Below are 16,850 nucleotides of genomic sequence, written 5' to 3'. Positions count from 1 at the left end.
GCAAAAGGCTAATAACAATATAACATGCTAGAATTGTACTCCTCACGGTGTGACTAGGCTGTCTCGTCCGCTCGTGGCGCAAAAGTGTCACTGAAAAATGCAGTGTCAAAGGAAGATGGAATGAAACTGAAAACTTAAAAGGGAATATGCTGCCTTGCGAGCTGGTTTGGGCCACGAGAATGTTATTAAAAGATTCAGTGTAATAACACGCCGAGATTGAAAGCATCAATGTGGCAATGCAGCCTCGTTCAGTCTTGCCCCGAGTTTGTCACTGAAAAATGCTGTAACAGCAGAAGGGTCAAAATTACTTGCTTGATGTGTTCTCACGGAAACAATAAAAGCTTTTGACTCTTGGCACCTAAGAACACGGTAGCAATCAGTGCCTCTGACAGAAGTTTGATTGGGTATACGCCTGCCCTGTCACGAACTGCCAACAAAAATGATTGATGTGTATTGTGTTTAAATGTCAGAACTGTTCTTGGCAAGGGCTCGCCCCCGAGATTGAATGTTTCTTCAAAGGGGGGGGGGGGGGGGGGGCATGGGCATCTGCTACTGCGATCGAATTGAATGTAGTGCTAGTTTCGCAACTATTTATAGCCAGGTACATGCTTCATGCTATTTCGAGACAGTAAGATCCACGCAAAGGCGGCAAAGTTAAATTGATAAGGCGAGTGTGAACTAAACAAAATGCCACCACTATGCTTCACTCTCATCCACACCTGAAGTGAAGTCGTCCACAAGCTCATATGCGCAGCGTACTCAAATACGTAAAACATTCATGTGAATATACATCCATGCATCATGTTCAGTAATACGCCTTTATAAATCATATATATTTCAGGTGCGCTGTGACAAGTGGCTCTCGAATGACCACAGGTCTCTAGCAAATGTCACATAAATGTGAAGTGGCGCGCACTTAGAGCTCTGGAGTATCACGCTGATATGGTGAAAAACCGACTCCACCGTATAGACCTACCGAAACCCCTGTTTGTAATATAGCCGTGTTTAAATCCCATCTCGCCAAAATAGTTCAGGACGAAGTATGTTGTCAATCATTTAAAACCAATAAAACAAGCTTGTGGCGCCCTCATTCACCCAGCGGCGTCACTCACCACGTAAATGTTTTATAAACGTCGCAATAATCAAGGCACTTCATTTCATAGTCTTGTTTGTAAGCAGCCAGCAGAATATATGCGCCGATTCATTACGAATATGCGAGATATAAAAAGATATTACCGCAATCTTTTATCGCTGCATTGATAAGGACGAAAATTTATTTGGAGTTCGGTGTCTAAGCTGGGACATGTTCCTGAACTTTACAGGTTTCTTTCTTTCGCTTTCTTCGGTGTCATCCAAGTCTGTAAGCTTGCAGAAGTGCCAACAATATTATGAAACGGCTTTGTGGCATGAGCTGTGGCGGGAGAGTACCGCTGTAGAGACCTCCCGCATTCCTGTACAGTTTCAGCCGCGAAACCATCACGGTGCCTATGTATATCTCTAGACATTTGAACTTAAACATTTCACAGCGGATAACTTCCTCCCAGCACCGCTTCGATGGCTCAGTGGGTAGTGCGCTCGACTACTGAACCCAAGGATGCGGGATTAAAAATCTCGGCCACGGAGGCCGCTTTATGGTGGAGGCGAAAAGCAAGGCGCCTTGTGCGACGTTAGTGCATGTTAGAGAACCTCAGGTGGTCGAAATTTCTGGAGCTCTCCATTACAACGTTCTTCGTAGGCTAAGTTCGTTCTGGACGTTAGACCCTATAAGCCTACCAACCAACTTCCTCCTAGAATCCGTTCGATCGAGAAAGTGTTTGTTTTATAAAATGCGGGTTGATGCGTGCCCTCTTTCTAGTGTCATGCCTGCATCTTCACTCAGGCAACGCCGTGTTCAAACTCGATATGATTCAGCATCGGTGATGGTTGTCGAATTAAGCTTCAAGACAAGCGAATACAGGCAGAACGAAAAAGAAAAAAAAGCTCATAATGAGCACGGGTAACTGAGACTAAAAGTATGATGACAATGAGCCACTGGTAGAAGTCCAAGGCTGATAGTAGCCTGAATCATCATAGGAGCTGGTCAGAAGTTGTGACGTCATCCCCAGAATCTTCTCTTCTAGTGTCATAAAAAATGCCACAGAAACGGTGGAACGACGTGACCAATGCTAAATTCTTAGCGTATCCTGACGCGAGCGCGACGCCATTTTGTTTACTTTTGAGATTTAAATGCTCTAATAATTGTTTCTGCTACGTCATATCGCTCGCAGAAAAGAAAGCGAATTCTCGGCTCACGGAAATATTAGTTCGGAAGCACGTGCAAAACTATCGATTATTTATTATCGATAGTTTATTATCGATAATAAATATCGATATTTATTATCGATATTTTCGGGGCCCGTGGGACGGCCCCGAAAAAATTAATCACTAGCGCAGAAATCATTACGCCAAATAACATCGTCACGGAAGCGCCACAGACATTTCTACTTAGGTGCTTTTGCGGCCTGTCTGCAGGTAAGATCCATTTGCAGAGAAGCGTATCACGAATATAAGGTAAACAAGTTCCCATGACTCTTGCAATCTCTTAAGGCGCAAAAATCGTTCGGACTTACGAGGGAATTTGACTGCTTGAAGTAGCGCAAAACAAGCCCCTCAATCTAATCACATGCTTTGATAGGGAGACGGGCTGCCATGTTTCCGTGAGAAAATAGTATAACAAAGTTTGGACAGACGAAGCGCTTACTGCGCATACCCAGCATAAACGGGGACAGAGCCTCTGATGGAGTTAAATGTCGCACTCCGTTGACTGATAAACAATATCAATGAAGAGTCAGCACCTGACGAGAAAGAAACTCAATTTTCGCCTGCCAAGCTGACGCCACGTAAAGAAAACAGTCGTATATATACATGGCCAATCGGTGGATAAAGATCTGACTTTCATAGGCTTGTTCTTAAAAAGAAGTCTCGTCGGTATCGTCTGTACAGTTTCGCACAAAAACAAGATAAAATGGAAACGTGCTAACGCAAGCCCGCCCAACTTTTGATGAGAGACACAGGAAAAAAAAAGAAGAAAAACATTAGTTGTGGTTTAGCTCTGGTTAACCCACATTGAATTGCGATAGCAACGGCGGAAGCTTCTTTTGCCTCATACATTATTCTCCTATCACGCCCTATCAGTGTAAGGTGCTACATTATTGGGGACCTTTAAGAGTATCTCATCCTTTTACGCTCATCCTTTAAGAGTATGACGCGAGAGCGTAAGGTACCAGCCCACATGTAAAGTCACGCTTCAACCAAGCCGTATGGACGTGCCTGCGTGTCGTAGAGGTAATGAATGCAAAGGGTTCTGGCAGACTCATTCTGATATCACCCTCCCATATATGAAAGGAGCGACCCGAGTTGGCAGCTCCTGCCCGTGACATAGGGGTAACTATGCCCGTGGCATAGGGCTTCTTCACGGCGTAGCTGCGGCCACCCGAGGTCTCGCTTTGGCTGTCGGAGTATTGTTTAAAAAAAAATAGACTTGTCCAACTAACAGCGACTGTTAACTATTTGTTTCATTGAAAGTTCGGTCGATAACCGGTAAACTACAGCTTGCTTCCAATATCATGGCCGATTTCTTAGCGAATTTAGCTCTCAATGAGTGTTTTGCCAATGCTGTACATAACATTATTTTGCTAAATATATCCAATTTGGAACGGTTCCATATATTGCACTCCGTGAGCCATGCGCCGCTTCTTACGACGGCCGATTTTGGGCATTTACATTTCAATTGGAATATCCGATATTGTAGCTCGAGGCAAATTGAGGTCTCCATGACGATTTTGCATTCTAGAATTCATTGCGTCAATCTTTATTTGTGTCGCTCTAGATCCACGCCGTCAAATCTTTGTGCGTAATGCGATGACGTGGGAGCCATAGAGCCTTATATCCTCTCCTGCCTGAGGTACGCTCCTCAGAGAAGAAATAATTTGGAAATTCCTTTTGCTCGCTTAGGATTGTCGTGTACCAATTCCTGTCCGCCTCTCCTTTGGTTCAACTGCCGAAGAGAATGCTCTAAAACCGGCATGTGAGTTACTCCATATCTATAATATTCCGACCGGAGTTATATTTGTTTGGTTAGCGCTACTATGTCTGGTATATACTTCCAAAGTTTGTCTGCATTTTTATTGCGAAATCAATACTACTTCCATTTTCAGCCCTTCGCGTAGCCTCGGTCGGTAGGCACGTTTGACCTTTAATGCCCCCAGATGTCTATGACGTAATACCAGCTGCGAGAGATGGGCTACCAAGTCGAGTCGTGGGGTGGCGGCGGTCGGTATGCACAGCGCGCCGCGGATGAGACGATAACGGTGACGTCATACCAGCTGCGAGAGATGGGCTACCAAGTCGAGACATCGGGTGGCGAATGTCGGTAGGCACGGCGCGCTGCAGCTGGAGCCGCGCTGTACCAAGTGGCGGCGCTGCTGTCACTTCTTCTCTCGCAGTATAGAGGAGGAGAAGAAAAACGATGGGTATATATAAATGCTGGTGCTTGCTCAGCTGAGGCACTCGCTATGCATCCTGATAAACAGAAACTAAAGGCACGCCGTCTCAATGAAGCCAGGAAACGACAGCGGGCTACAGAGACAGATGAAGAAAGGGAACAGCCTCTCTCTCGACGGCGCGCTCAAGATGCAGCTAGACAAGCGAATCGCACTCCTCTTGAATCCTCCTAAACTGGTGACGACTCCGAATGGAATGAAATGGACGCTTTGAATAGTGAAGCTGAAGACTCTGTCGATGTGTTATTAGCCATGCTATTATTGCTTTCGCAATCTACCGTGCTTAACTAAAGCTAAGCCCCAGCTAATTTTTTGAAAATATTCTTCTTTTATTTATTACTATTCCCAGCACCTCAAAATGTTTTCCAAATGATTTTAGCAACACTAATTCTTAACTAATAAGATGTATATCATGGCTCTAACTCAATATCATGTATTAAATTCTTATACATGCACTGAACTCTGCCCAATTTCCTACTGCGGGTATGAGCAATATGCAAAGAGGCGAGAAGAAGAAGAAGAATGACGCTGACGTCAAGCCTGCTTGATCTCTCTCCTCAAGAATTCTACTGGGACCCCCGATACAAACGCTACTTCTTCAAGGGTACCCTACCACCGCTACCTAGAGACGCACCGACCAGCGACCCCAGCACCATCAGCCTTGAGTCCACAGTCCAGCTGGCCCCGACCAAGCGCACCCGGAAGCCATCGATCCTCGTCACTGAAGACCGGCTGCCTGAGATCAATGAGAAGAGACGGCGCCGATGGAGATTGCCTCGCCACATCTCCTGGAGGCATTTCGCACGCGATGGCGGACGTGGCGTGGCTCAAGGACGGCTGGTCAGCCCAGAGGACTCCGTCAGTCAAGAAAGGCCGGTGAAGGGCGCCTCCGAAGCACGAGCTACTTCGAAATGTCAACTAGCCTTCGCCGCGGCACTGTGCTCATTCTCGTTTCTCCTCGTCCTGTCCATAATGGTGTGGCTGTCACGCCCCTTCAGTGACAAAAACACAGTTGGAAGGCACGCGGACTGGACGACGGACGCTGTTGAGGACAAGCATTTGGAATCCGTGCTTTTCCCGGTGAATACACGGTCCTCGAGCGCAAGCACAGAACTGACCTTTTCTGCATCGTCGGAGGATGAGGACGACTTGTTGACGTCAAACGCGACTGCGCGCTTGGAAGACTCGCGCTGGAGCACTATGTCTACGGACACGAACACTCACGACGAAAGCGGCGTTTGACCACTATGGTGAACGAAGGTATTTAGAGGCAGGCACCCTGTCAGTGCCAAACTAAAGCGTACTCGACATTAGGCGCAGTAGTAACGCCTCACGCTTTCTTTTAAACGAGCATTTCGAACGATTGATTAAAGGGCGCATGCGAGTCGCAAAGCCACTCGTCTTTGGTTCGCGCAGCCGCTTTGCCTTAATTAAAAAAACAAAAACAACAAACTGCGATTTAGTTACTTAGCTGTAGGTGTTGGGATCATGTATATTTCTATGATGTGCAGGCTAAAAGGTGTCTTAACAATATTTTTGCTTGCTTGCGTCCACTTTTGTTAGCACAGTACATGAATGCAAATGAAACAATTGAAACGTTTACTGAGCGTTCACATAAATTCGAACATTGTGGGCTTGTTTCAATGCGCTTCGTGCTTTCTAAAGTTCTTACGAAGAACATGTGAACGATTAATTTTTGTCGGCGTGGCCAAGATACTGCCATTCATGAACGCCATTCACTTCATGTTGAAGCTCACGCTAGGCACGTATCCAGTCGGGGGCCCAAAGTCATGACAAAACTACATAAAATATGTACTTCACCACTACTACTAAAACACAGCACGCATAAAAGTCAATATAGTTCCTGCACATTCAAAATTTCGCAAGAGGGCAAATACAGTAAGTCGCCCATCAAATCTTAACCTCTAGCTCCACAGCTCCCCGACCCATTCACATCGTCTGGGTACCAGGCCATGCAGGCAACCCCGGTAAACTGGTAGCCCACTTAGCACGTCAACCGAGCGGGGCATACCGAAGACTGGGGAAGCACGCGGGACAGACTTCTCACCTAGATATAACACTTCACTGCCGAGAACAACGACTCTCTTATTCCTCATCTCACACCTCTCTCTCTCAAAACCCCACCAAATAATTTGGCGACAGCTAAAAGCCAAATCTTTTCCTCCACAGCTTGGCTGGCCTTGGCACACCTGGGCCAGTACGACCCCATATGCTCTCTATGTGGCACACATAGAGCCACCTTCGATCACATAATGTTCATATTATCCAAAGATTTCAAGCCACCACCCAATTGGGGTCTCACGAACCAAGAGGGTTGGGAGATCGCGGTCTCCAGCTCGGACCCAGCCACGCAGCAGATGGTTGTTGACTGAGCTGAAGCGGTTGCTGGAAGGCACGGCCTGACAGACACCAGCCGAGATTAGGAACCACCTCAATCCTTATAATATACCCTGGTTCCGTCAATAAAGAGGCGAAAATTACATGCAGCGATAAGTTAGAACAGCCGTGCGAGATTATTACCTTTGAATTCACAGGAAGCCAGCCTCAAAATCATGAAACAAGTATGTTAAACAAACACTAATTTATTACGTTCTCTTTGTTATCAATAGGTTATTGAGCTGAATTTTTGTTTTTCCGGCAGCACTAATAAATGCAAATGTAACTAAGTGTGATTGTGGACAATACTGAATTAAGGAGTCCGTGAGCTATGCGATGTCAGCGCTTGTTAAAAATCTTCAGGTGTTCGAAATTACTCTGTATTCTTATTCTACGGTTCCTCTTTATCTCTTTCCACTTCCACTCTCGCCTTTCTTCCTTCCCTTACAGGTCAGTTCATATGTTCACAGAAAAAAGTATGGCAGTTAAGGCGCCTTTCCTTTGCTGTTAACGAACTTATTAACACGTTAACTGAATTTTCTTGGAAAGGTCGGTTGGGCAACAAAACAATTATAATATTAATAACAACCACGAGGGAAGGAAGGAAGGTGGGGGTGAAAGTGCAAAGAGAGAGAGAGAGAGAGAGAAAGATGCCGTAGTGGAGGTCTGCAGAGTACGTTATACCACCTGGAGACTGGGCGCTCCCCTGATGGGGCTGGTACAGGTGGGTCACCGCCACATGCGGCGGGGGCTGGCTTGACACCGAATTTTTGTCTGTTGTGGGCCGTCATTGCACACGCCACCGCTGGCGGTGGACGACGGCTGTTGTTGCGGCGCGCGTCTTTCCTTCCCTCTGCCTTTTCTTTCTTTATATTCTTTTCTATCTGCACGAGGCAGCGGAGGTGGCTCAGCTACAGAGCCAGTAGCAGGCCCGTGCCTTTTCTTTTCCTTCTTCATACAGCCACAACAACAACAACATGGAGGGTGGCTGGTCCTGGCCCTGGCCCTGGCCCTGGCCCTGAAGGGGCTGGGATAGGTAGGCCACCGCCGCTTGCGGCGGGGGCCAGCCTGCCATCAATTTTTATCTGTTTTAGGCCGTCACTGCACCCGCCACCGCTTCGGTGGTGGCGACGGCTGATGCGGCGCGCGTCGTTCTCTCCCTGTTCTTTTTCTTTCTCCTCTGCTTCCTCTTTCCTGTTCGCACGAGGCAGCGGAGGTGGCTCAGCTAAAGAGCCAGTAGCAGGCCCGTGCATTTTCTTTTCCTTCTTTCTACAGCCACAACAACAACAACCTGGAGACTTTCTACCACCTGGACTTTTTTATTGCCTCGCCGCGGTGATGCAGTTATTAAGATGCCCGACTACTATGCCACCGGCCAAATGGGGCCTTACTGACAACGAGGGCTGGGAGATCGCGGTTTCCAGCTCAGTGCCGGCCTCACAAAGGAGGCTAGTCGACTGGTCTGAAGCGGTCGCCACCAGGCACGGCCTGCCGGCCACCACCCGTGATCAGGAGCCGGGCCAGCCCTTGTAATATTTCGCGGCTCCACCAATTAAAGTTTTTCGCCACTACCACCACCGGAGTACTCGGGATCGATCCCGACCACTGGCGGCTGCGTTTCGATGGAGGCGAAACGGAGAGGCGTCCGTGTGCTGTGCAATGTCAGTGCACGTTAAAGATGCTCAGGTGGTTGAAATTTCTCCGTAGCCCTCCACTATGGCTCCTCGCTCTCTCTATCTACTTTCACTCCCCCATTCATCCCTTCCCTTACGGTGCAGTTAGGTGTCCACGGAACACGTGCGAAAGATATTGCGCCTTTCCTTTCCTGTGAACTAATTATTATTATATTTTTTATCATTCACATGCACAATAAAGGAGAGGTTGGTGCCGCATAGCGGCTCCGGCTACTTCTCACCGAATTTAAAAGAAACACCTGGTCTGACGCATATTACCATAACATATACACTATACTGAATACCACCCCACCGGGGTGCCGCAATGGTTACTGCGCTCGACTACTGTTCTCAAGGATGCGGAATCGAATCCCGGCCTCGGCGGCCGTTTTTCGATGGAGGCGAAAAGCAAGGCGCCCGTGTGCTGTGCGATGTCAGTGCATGTTAAAGAACCCCAGGTGGTCGAAACTTCCGGCGCCCTCCAGTAAGGCATCTCTCATAGTCTGAGTTGCTTTGGGACGTTAAACCCCACAAGCCAAACCCAACCCCTACTGAATAATACAATTAGTACACCTCATATAAAACAAAGTAAAAACGCCAGGAGAAGTAACACTAATGAGCGATATAAATTATTTAAAGGTGTGTACATGTGGTAAAATTGTGTAACTCTAACATACTACAATATACATAACAAATGTGGATAAACAAAGTAAATAACAAAGCTATTGACACACAGTAAAACAAAAAGTAATGATAATCTTGCAGGCGCAATCATAGGATAAGCAAATAACAATGATATTAATACACTCACTCACATAAAGAGAAGAACTCTAACATTGACGGGGCCACATGTACTAAATTACCGAAGGATTCCACTGTCCTCCAGGAATATTACAAATTCCACACGAGCTCGCTTCTACAGTGCACACGTCGGCCACGGGCCTAATAGCTTTCGTAGACTTTGCTTTTTTCAGGAGTGCTTAAGTATCTCTTCAAATCGAGACCTCAAGTTGTCATGCACTCGGCAGTCCAATAACAGATGAGCCCCATCTTCACTTTCATGCCCGCACTCACACCGTGAGCTGTCTGCGCTGCCAATTCTATGAAGGAAGTGCTTAGTGTAAGCCATTCCCATATGTAAGTGGTGAAGGAGCGTTTCTAAACCTCTGCTGATAGAAATATTAAACCGCAACAAAGGATTGGTGAAATTTAGATCTGAATTTTTGTGGTTTGGTTTGAACCCCATCTTTTCGTCCATTTCATTATGCATGTACTTCAAAAAGCGGCGCAATGCGCTTCTCGAGAACGGAAGGTCACAAGTGAGGGCAATTGGAGTGCGCCTGCTTAGCCGCCGCATCTGCATCTGTTTCGAGGAATAAGACAATGTCCTTGTGGGTATTGCAAAACTGTAATATACTTCTTTTTGGTAGCCATGGAAAATTTTTTAAGAACTTCGCATTCCAGTCTAGCCTTTCATGATATGGAACTAGCGCTGTCAAGTGATTTCAGTGCAGACTGAGAGTAGATAAAGATTACCCACATACGCAGGTCGTGCACCGATGAGATGAAGTGGAGGCTCAAATCAATAGCGTAAATATCAGCACTCGTTAACACAGTCGCATGAGCTAGTTTACATGACCGTCGTTCATTCAGGTGCGGAATCACAAATGCGGACGTTGATGAATTTTGAAAACTGGAACCGTCAGCATACACATGAATAGAACCGCGATACCGCATGTGTATCTGGTAAAGGGCTAACTGCTGATTAGCAAATATCATCATGTCACACTTACTAATTATCCCTTCGACAGACAACTGTACTGTAGGGGTAACTAAAAGCCATGGGTTATATTCTGGGCTTTCTTTACAAAATTCATTGCTTGGAAGATGCTGGCGGTGTTGAAACACGATGTAATTGAGTTCCATCACGTTCATGAAGTGCGGAAGCTAATGCGTGCCTTGCCTGTTGGGTTATCAGACATCTGTTAAACATCTGCTTATGTAACTCTTGTAAGGCCCAAATAGGAGTACGCATGCGCATTGTGGGACCCGCATCTTCAAAACATGATATCTACCATTGAATTAACACAAAACCGCGCAGCTAGATTTATCTTCTCTGACTATTCTCGCAATACTAGCGCCACTAATCCAAAAGCTAATGCCGATTTACCAAGCTTACAAGCACGCTGTAAAATAGCTAGACTGTTCATTTCATAAATTTTATAATGCCTAGTCATCTAGCACAGCAGTCATCATGCCGATTCATCGACCATCCAGTCGCATCAGCCACACCTTGGCCACATGCCCGAACGACAACGCACCTCAACTCATTTTTTTTTTAAGGACAGCCACCGACTGGAACGATCTCCCCGCTGACATCGTCGTTCACTCTAACCCAAGCCATTTCAGAACCGCCATTGAAACATTTTTTTTTTTTGTTAATCTCGACAATACTGTCAAGCCTACCCCTCATGTAAACCCCAGCCCTCCTGGGGTCTTTGAGGTATTGGAAATAAATAAATAAATAAATAAATAAATAAATAAATAAATAAATAAATAAATAAATAAATAAATAAATAAATAAATAAATAAATAAATAAATAAATAAATAAATAAATAAATAAATAAATAAATAAATAAATAAATAAATAAATAAATAAATAAATAAATAAATAAGATATGCCCGCATGTCTCAGTTGTCCGTAACACTTCAAACGGAGACTGTCTTGCATCAGAAATTACCAGAGCGCTGGAAGGTGCCTGGGGAACTCCCAAACACACAGGGAGACCTTTAGCTAACAATTCCTTTGCAGGCGTTCCTCTGAGGTTCGCCACAGACCGTGTAGAATTTTTTTTTTCGAAGAGTTTGCCACAAGGCATAAGTTGAGAAAGGGGTAATGGGATGCAGGAGACAAAAAGTTAAAAGAAGGAGTGAAGTCCAGTTGTGCTTATGTATTCAAGAAGGTTGGCAGTATATAGCGATTGTCCATTGTCCATTTCTTATAATCACTATCGCGATTTCACCGCAGGCCACCTTCATGATTATCCGTTGCCTAATGTGAGTCGTTGATGGACGTGTAGAATTGACGAGGAATACGCAATTTTTTTATATATATATGAGTGCATTGTGAACTGTGAGCAGAGATGACGAAGAACCACCACAACATACCTGCAAGCCTGCGAAGCACGTCCACAACTTTGTTCACTTGGTCTTCGATAGATTTTATATGAGCAGCCCAAGAGAGTTGCCTGTCAAGAACTAGACCCAGAAAACTGCGCTGCTTAACAGATGTTGAAGTTTGACCGTTAAGGCAGAGTCGCAACTCGTTGAGATCTTTTGAGAGAGCCTCATCCCTCTCTCTTTTAAAAAGCAATCAATGGCATCTAGGTCTACTTGCAAGGAGGGCTGAATGAAGTCTGCCATTTTGCCAGAAACGCAAATGCAGACATCGGCATATAGACAACACTGTAAACCAGAAGGGAGCGTCCATGGAAAGTCCGCCATACCACAATTGAAAAGAAAAGGGCTTAGAACGCTGCCCTGCGGCCCCCATTACATGATGCTATCTTCACTCGTTTGCATGAATATTTTCCGGTGATCTATAAAGTTGGAAATCCCACGTAGCAACCTTCCACTCACACCGAGGTCTAGTAAACTTGAGAGGACATAAATGTGGCTAACAGTATCAAAAGCGCGCTTGATGTCCAAAAAAGCTGCAATGGTAAAATTGAGTTTACTACGTTCATGCTCTACACATGTTAGTAGGTTCATAATTTTGTCCATAGTGCACTTGTATACGACTACGAAATCCAGTCATGAACTCATAAAAAAATATTTCTACACACCATTACTGAAGCCGTGCGTCAATCATCTTCTCCACCACTTGCATAATCAGCTCGTTGGGCTCATGCATGGGCGGAATGAGTCCAGACGTAAAGGGGACTTACAGGGCTTTAAAACAGGAATGACACGCACAATCGTCCATGACTGGGGAACAAACTCATTAACCCGCACATTATTAAATATCCCCAAATGTACAGCGGTGCCCTTGGGCCTATAGTTTTGAAATATTTCATAAGAAATGGCATCAGGCCCAGCACTGGCACGACGCAAGAGCACTTATAAGTTCACCGATTGTGAATAGAAAATCTAAATAGACATATTCAGCATTGAAGGATGTATTAACATTTTGCTGCGCATATGTACTTGCTTGAGTTTCTTTAACGTGCACTGAAATCGCACAGCAAACAAACGTCTCTCCGTTTCGCCTCCCATGTCAGTAATATATTGATTCCCATAGGTGGCGCTTGTATATATGAGAAATTATTTATCTAAATTTAGTTTTTGCTGCCTAGATCCTGTGCTCCTGTTTGTCTTGCTTGTGTGCGGCATTCTCTTTTCGAGATAGGCGGTTTAACTTGTGTTGGAATGCTTATGGTACGTTTCCTTGTAATCATCCCATTTGATCGCTCTGTCAAACTTGCAGTGCCACTGCCTCGCAGTTTTTCAAGATCTTTGCCCCATCTGCCCTTTCTGTAGAAAGAAAATAATTACAAAAGAGCATTAGTGGCAGTTTGCCAGTACGCGTAAGAGGAAATTATATCTCAACCCTGCTCCCATATGAAGCGTAAATGTTGAGACTAATGAAAAAGGATAGGACAAAAAGGTTGAAGACACTGCAGTGAGCTAGGGAACGAAAATGACGGGTGTAACGCCAAGATACAAGAAAATACCACAGTGGATCACATAAATAAAAATAAACGGCCATGGGCGCAGCATTTAATACGGAGGCAAGGTAACCGATGGTCGCTAAGGGTAAAAAGTGAATTTCAATATAAGTGAAGCAGGGGTGGCAGAAAGCTAGACAGGTAGATCAGATTAGGATGCTTGTAGGTATTTGGTAGCCATTCACGGGACCAAGCCAATTAAAGGCATTTTGGAGAGGGCGCAATCTTGCAGTGGGCGAGTAAGACTGATGATGTGAGACTATAAGAAAAACAATAGTGCAAATTAGAAGTTTCGAGGACAAACACCATACGCTGAAAAATAATATTTTTTGTTCACATTGTTCTGCTTCTGCGGGTATTTATTCAGGACACCGTGATGTTTCAATTGTCTAGGGATTTCAGGAACACTACAAATATTATGTTCTTTATTTTTTATTGCCGTGGCTTGCGCTGCAATAAGTATGGGTCGAATGAAAGAGCAATGAAATAGGTAATCATACTTTGTATAATGATCGAGCTTTTCATCCAGTTACAATTGAACGCTCCTAGAGAACAGTGCGATAAGGGTGTTGTACAGTGTTCGTGTGTTTTCGAGTACTAAGCAGGAAGTCGGCTTCACTGTTAGACGAAAATTTTTCCGGATTGATTGGGCAGTGTTATTTTGCGGCAGTTATTAGGAGTAGTGCCAACATTGTCTATCCCAAGCACACACGCGAGCACTGCTAGGTGTGAACGCCTGAGGCGCTTATTTGTACTTAACCAAGGATGTGAATACCTCAGGCGCTTATTTGTACTTAACCAAACCGTATCCAGCTCGATGACAGGAACGAAGACCGCGTCTTCTTGCGAGATGGAAGAACGCGTGATAACGAGTGCCCAGAAAGCTCGAGCACTGCGCCAAATTATATCACTGACACGCTGCGCCGCCTTTGAATGATAGGATCCTCAGTGCAGAAAAGTTGAAGGCGCTGCCTTAACAGTCACACCTCCTCCCCCGTATGAGATTAGCTATAAAACATCTTCCTGCAAGCGAGGTACGAAGCTGTTAAGGGACTTCCTGGTGAAATAATAGTTGCACAAGTAAAATAACAATAAAAAGAAACACCCGTCCACGGCAGGACTCGAACCTGCAATCTTCTGATCCGGAATCAGACGCCTTATCCATTAGGCCACGCGGACAACACGGCAACGGCGTCGACAGAGGATGTAATGAAGGTTGAAAACGTTTATAAAGTTGAATTTTAAATTAATTTTTCCACACGAACCTCAACCAGCAAACCGTCTACATCTGCACCCTTTGATTACATCGTAGCGTGTAAGGTTGGCGGGCAGCCAGAATCGACGTACCAGTAAAGCGTACTTTTTATCGCTCCCTCGCCTACTGAAAGCAAAAATCAGCTTAAAATGTAATGTCGTCGGATTTAAATGAACTGGCCAGGTTCGCCCACGAGGCTTTGTATGTGCAAACCTGCTAAATTTCCATTGGCGTCGATAGGCCAAGATAGCTATGGAATAATGTTAGCAGCTTGCTAGCGCCACCTATAGATACTAAAACATGTGTGCCTCTGTGTGAAATGTAAATTGGTTAATAGGAAGCATTAATTGGGTTGCAGGAAAAAGAAGGCGCAGTATCTGCCACACTTTGAGTGGACACCTGACCCGCGCTGTAAAACTGATTTATTTGTGGGAAGGGAAAGGCGCAGTAACTGTCTCACTTGTTTTCTGTGGACACCGCAACTGCGCTGTAAGGGAACTGAGGAAGGTGGGAGTGAAAGTGGAAAGATAGAAAGAGGAGCCGTAGTGGAGGGCTACGGAGTAATTTCGCCCACCTGGGGATCTTTAACGTGCGCTGACATCGCACAGCACACGACGCCTCACGCGCCGTAAGGAAAGGAAGTGGGGTGAAAGCAAAAAGAGAGAAAGATGTCTCTTAGTGAAGGGCTGCGGTGTAACTTGGGCTACCTGGGGATCTTCAACGTAGGCTGACATCAGGGAGGTGGTGAAGGGTGGTTGTTCCTGGCCTTACGGGGCTGGGACGGTAGGTCAACGCCGCTTGCGGCGAGGGCTATCAAACCATCATATTTCTATCTGTTGTAGGCCTTCATTGCACCCGCCACAGCTTAGGTGGTGGACGACGGCTGTCGCGGCGCGCGTCTTTATCTCCCTCTTCTTTTTCTCTCCCCTGCTTTCTCTCTCCTGTCCGCACGAGGCAGCGGAGGTGGCTCAGCTACAGAGCCGGTAGCAGGCAAGTGCAATTTATTTTCCTTCTTCCTACAGCCACAACAACAACAACAACAACAACAACTGAGTTCAGAATGTGCGAGTGCAGTGATGTGCTCCCCTGATGGGGCTGGGACAGGTAGGTCTCCGCCGCTTGCGGCGGGGGCTAGCCTGCCACCAAATTTTTATCTGTTGTAGGCCGTCATTGCACCCGCCACCACATCGGTGGTGGACGATGGCTGTTGTTGCGGCGCGCGTCTTTCTCTCCCTCTTCCTTTTCTTTCTTCTCTATTTTCTCTTCTGTCTGCACCACGCAGCGGAGGTGGCTCAGCAACTGAGCTAGTAGCAGGCCCCTGCATTTTCTTTTCCTTCTTCCTGCAGCCACAACAACAAAAACAACGTCGCGCAGCACACGGACGCTTCTCGGTTTCGCTTCCACCGAAACGAAGCCGCCGGTGGTCGGGTTAGAACCAGGGTATTCCGGCCCTGTAGACGGGCATCTTAACAACTGTGCCACCGCTTTTTAACGCGATAGCGTTAAGGCACTCGTGTCGCAGAAAAGCCGGCGTCGGCGGCGTTGGCCGTGAGCGATAAATCCCGGCATGCACTTCATAAATAAAAAGCAACTTCCAAGATGGGCTGGGTGGGAATCGAACCAGGGTCTCCGGAGTGTGAGACGGAGACGCTACCACTCAGCCACGAGTTTTTTTTTCTTTATTGCCATACTTTGACAAACACTGCGCACACAAAAAAAAAAAAAAAAAAAACTTCATTCAATCTTGACACCAGCAACCTGCCAGAGCTGCTTGACAGGTCTTGTCTTGTTTAAAATTCTTTGAGCAGGCTCAAATTTTCCATCCTGGGTAGCCAATCGGGGTTACATGATTGTGATCTCACCACTTGCACGAACCTGTGCACATTCTCCTTAAAGTACATGCGGGCCGGTCGCGCGTCTGGGTCGCAGTAATAACCCGCCATCCTGGAGCGCCATATACTATGGAGGCCCCAGAGCATTACTTGGTCCAACGGGAAACCATCCTCATTTTGAATGGCCAAAAATCTGATGCCGTACGGATGAAGCGGAAACTCTTTTTTAATAGTTCTTTGTAAAACATCCCAAAGATACACCCCCTCTCAACAGTGAAGAAATACATGATCAATTGTTTCGGGCACTTTGCATATTCGGCAATGCGTAACCCATGGTAAAAATAAACCTTTGCCCTCTAAGAACGTTTTAACTGGTAGTGTTTCTGTATGTAATTTGAAGAAGAAAGTTTTTATTCCTGGCTGC

At 45.9% G+C, this 16,850-nt stretch overlaps 1 non-coding gene across 1 annotated transcript; it reads right to left on the bottom strand.

Annotated features, from left to right (window-relative positions):
• Positions 1 to 14,445: 14,445 nt before the first annotated feature.
• TRNAR-CCG (transfer RNA arginine (anticodon CCG)) lies at positions 14,446 to 14,518 on the bottom strand. Its single transcript has one exon. It is a non-coding gene; the product is annotated as a tRNA-Arg (tRNA).
• Positions 14,519 to 16,850: the final 2,332 nt, after the last annotated feature.

This window comes from Amblyomma maculatum, chromosome 6 (genome assembly GCF_055883805.1).
Source record: "Amblyomma maculatum isolate TAMU_Amacu chromosome 6, ASM5588380v1, whole genome shotgun sequence".
Classification (NCBI taxonomy): Eukaryota; Metazoa; Arthropoda; class Arachnida; order Ixodida; family Ixodidae; genus Amblyomma; species Amblyomma maculatum.
The sequence above is the reverse complement of the archived record's forward strand: the minus strand, read 5'-3'. Positions and strand labels throughout refer to the sequence as shown.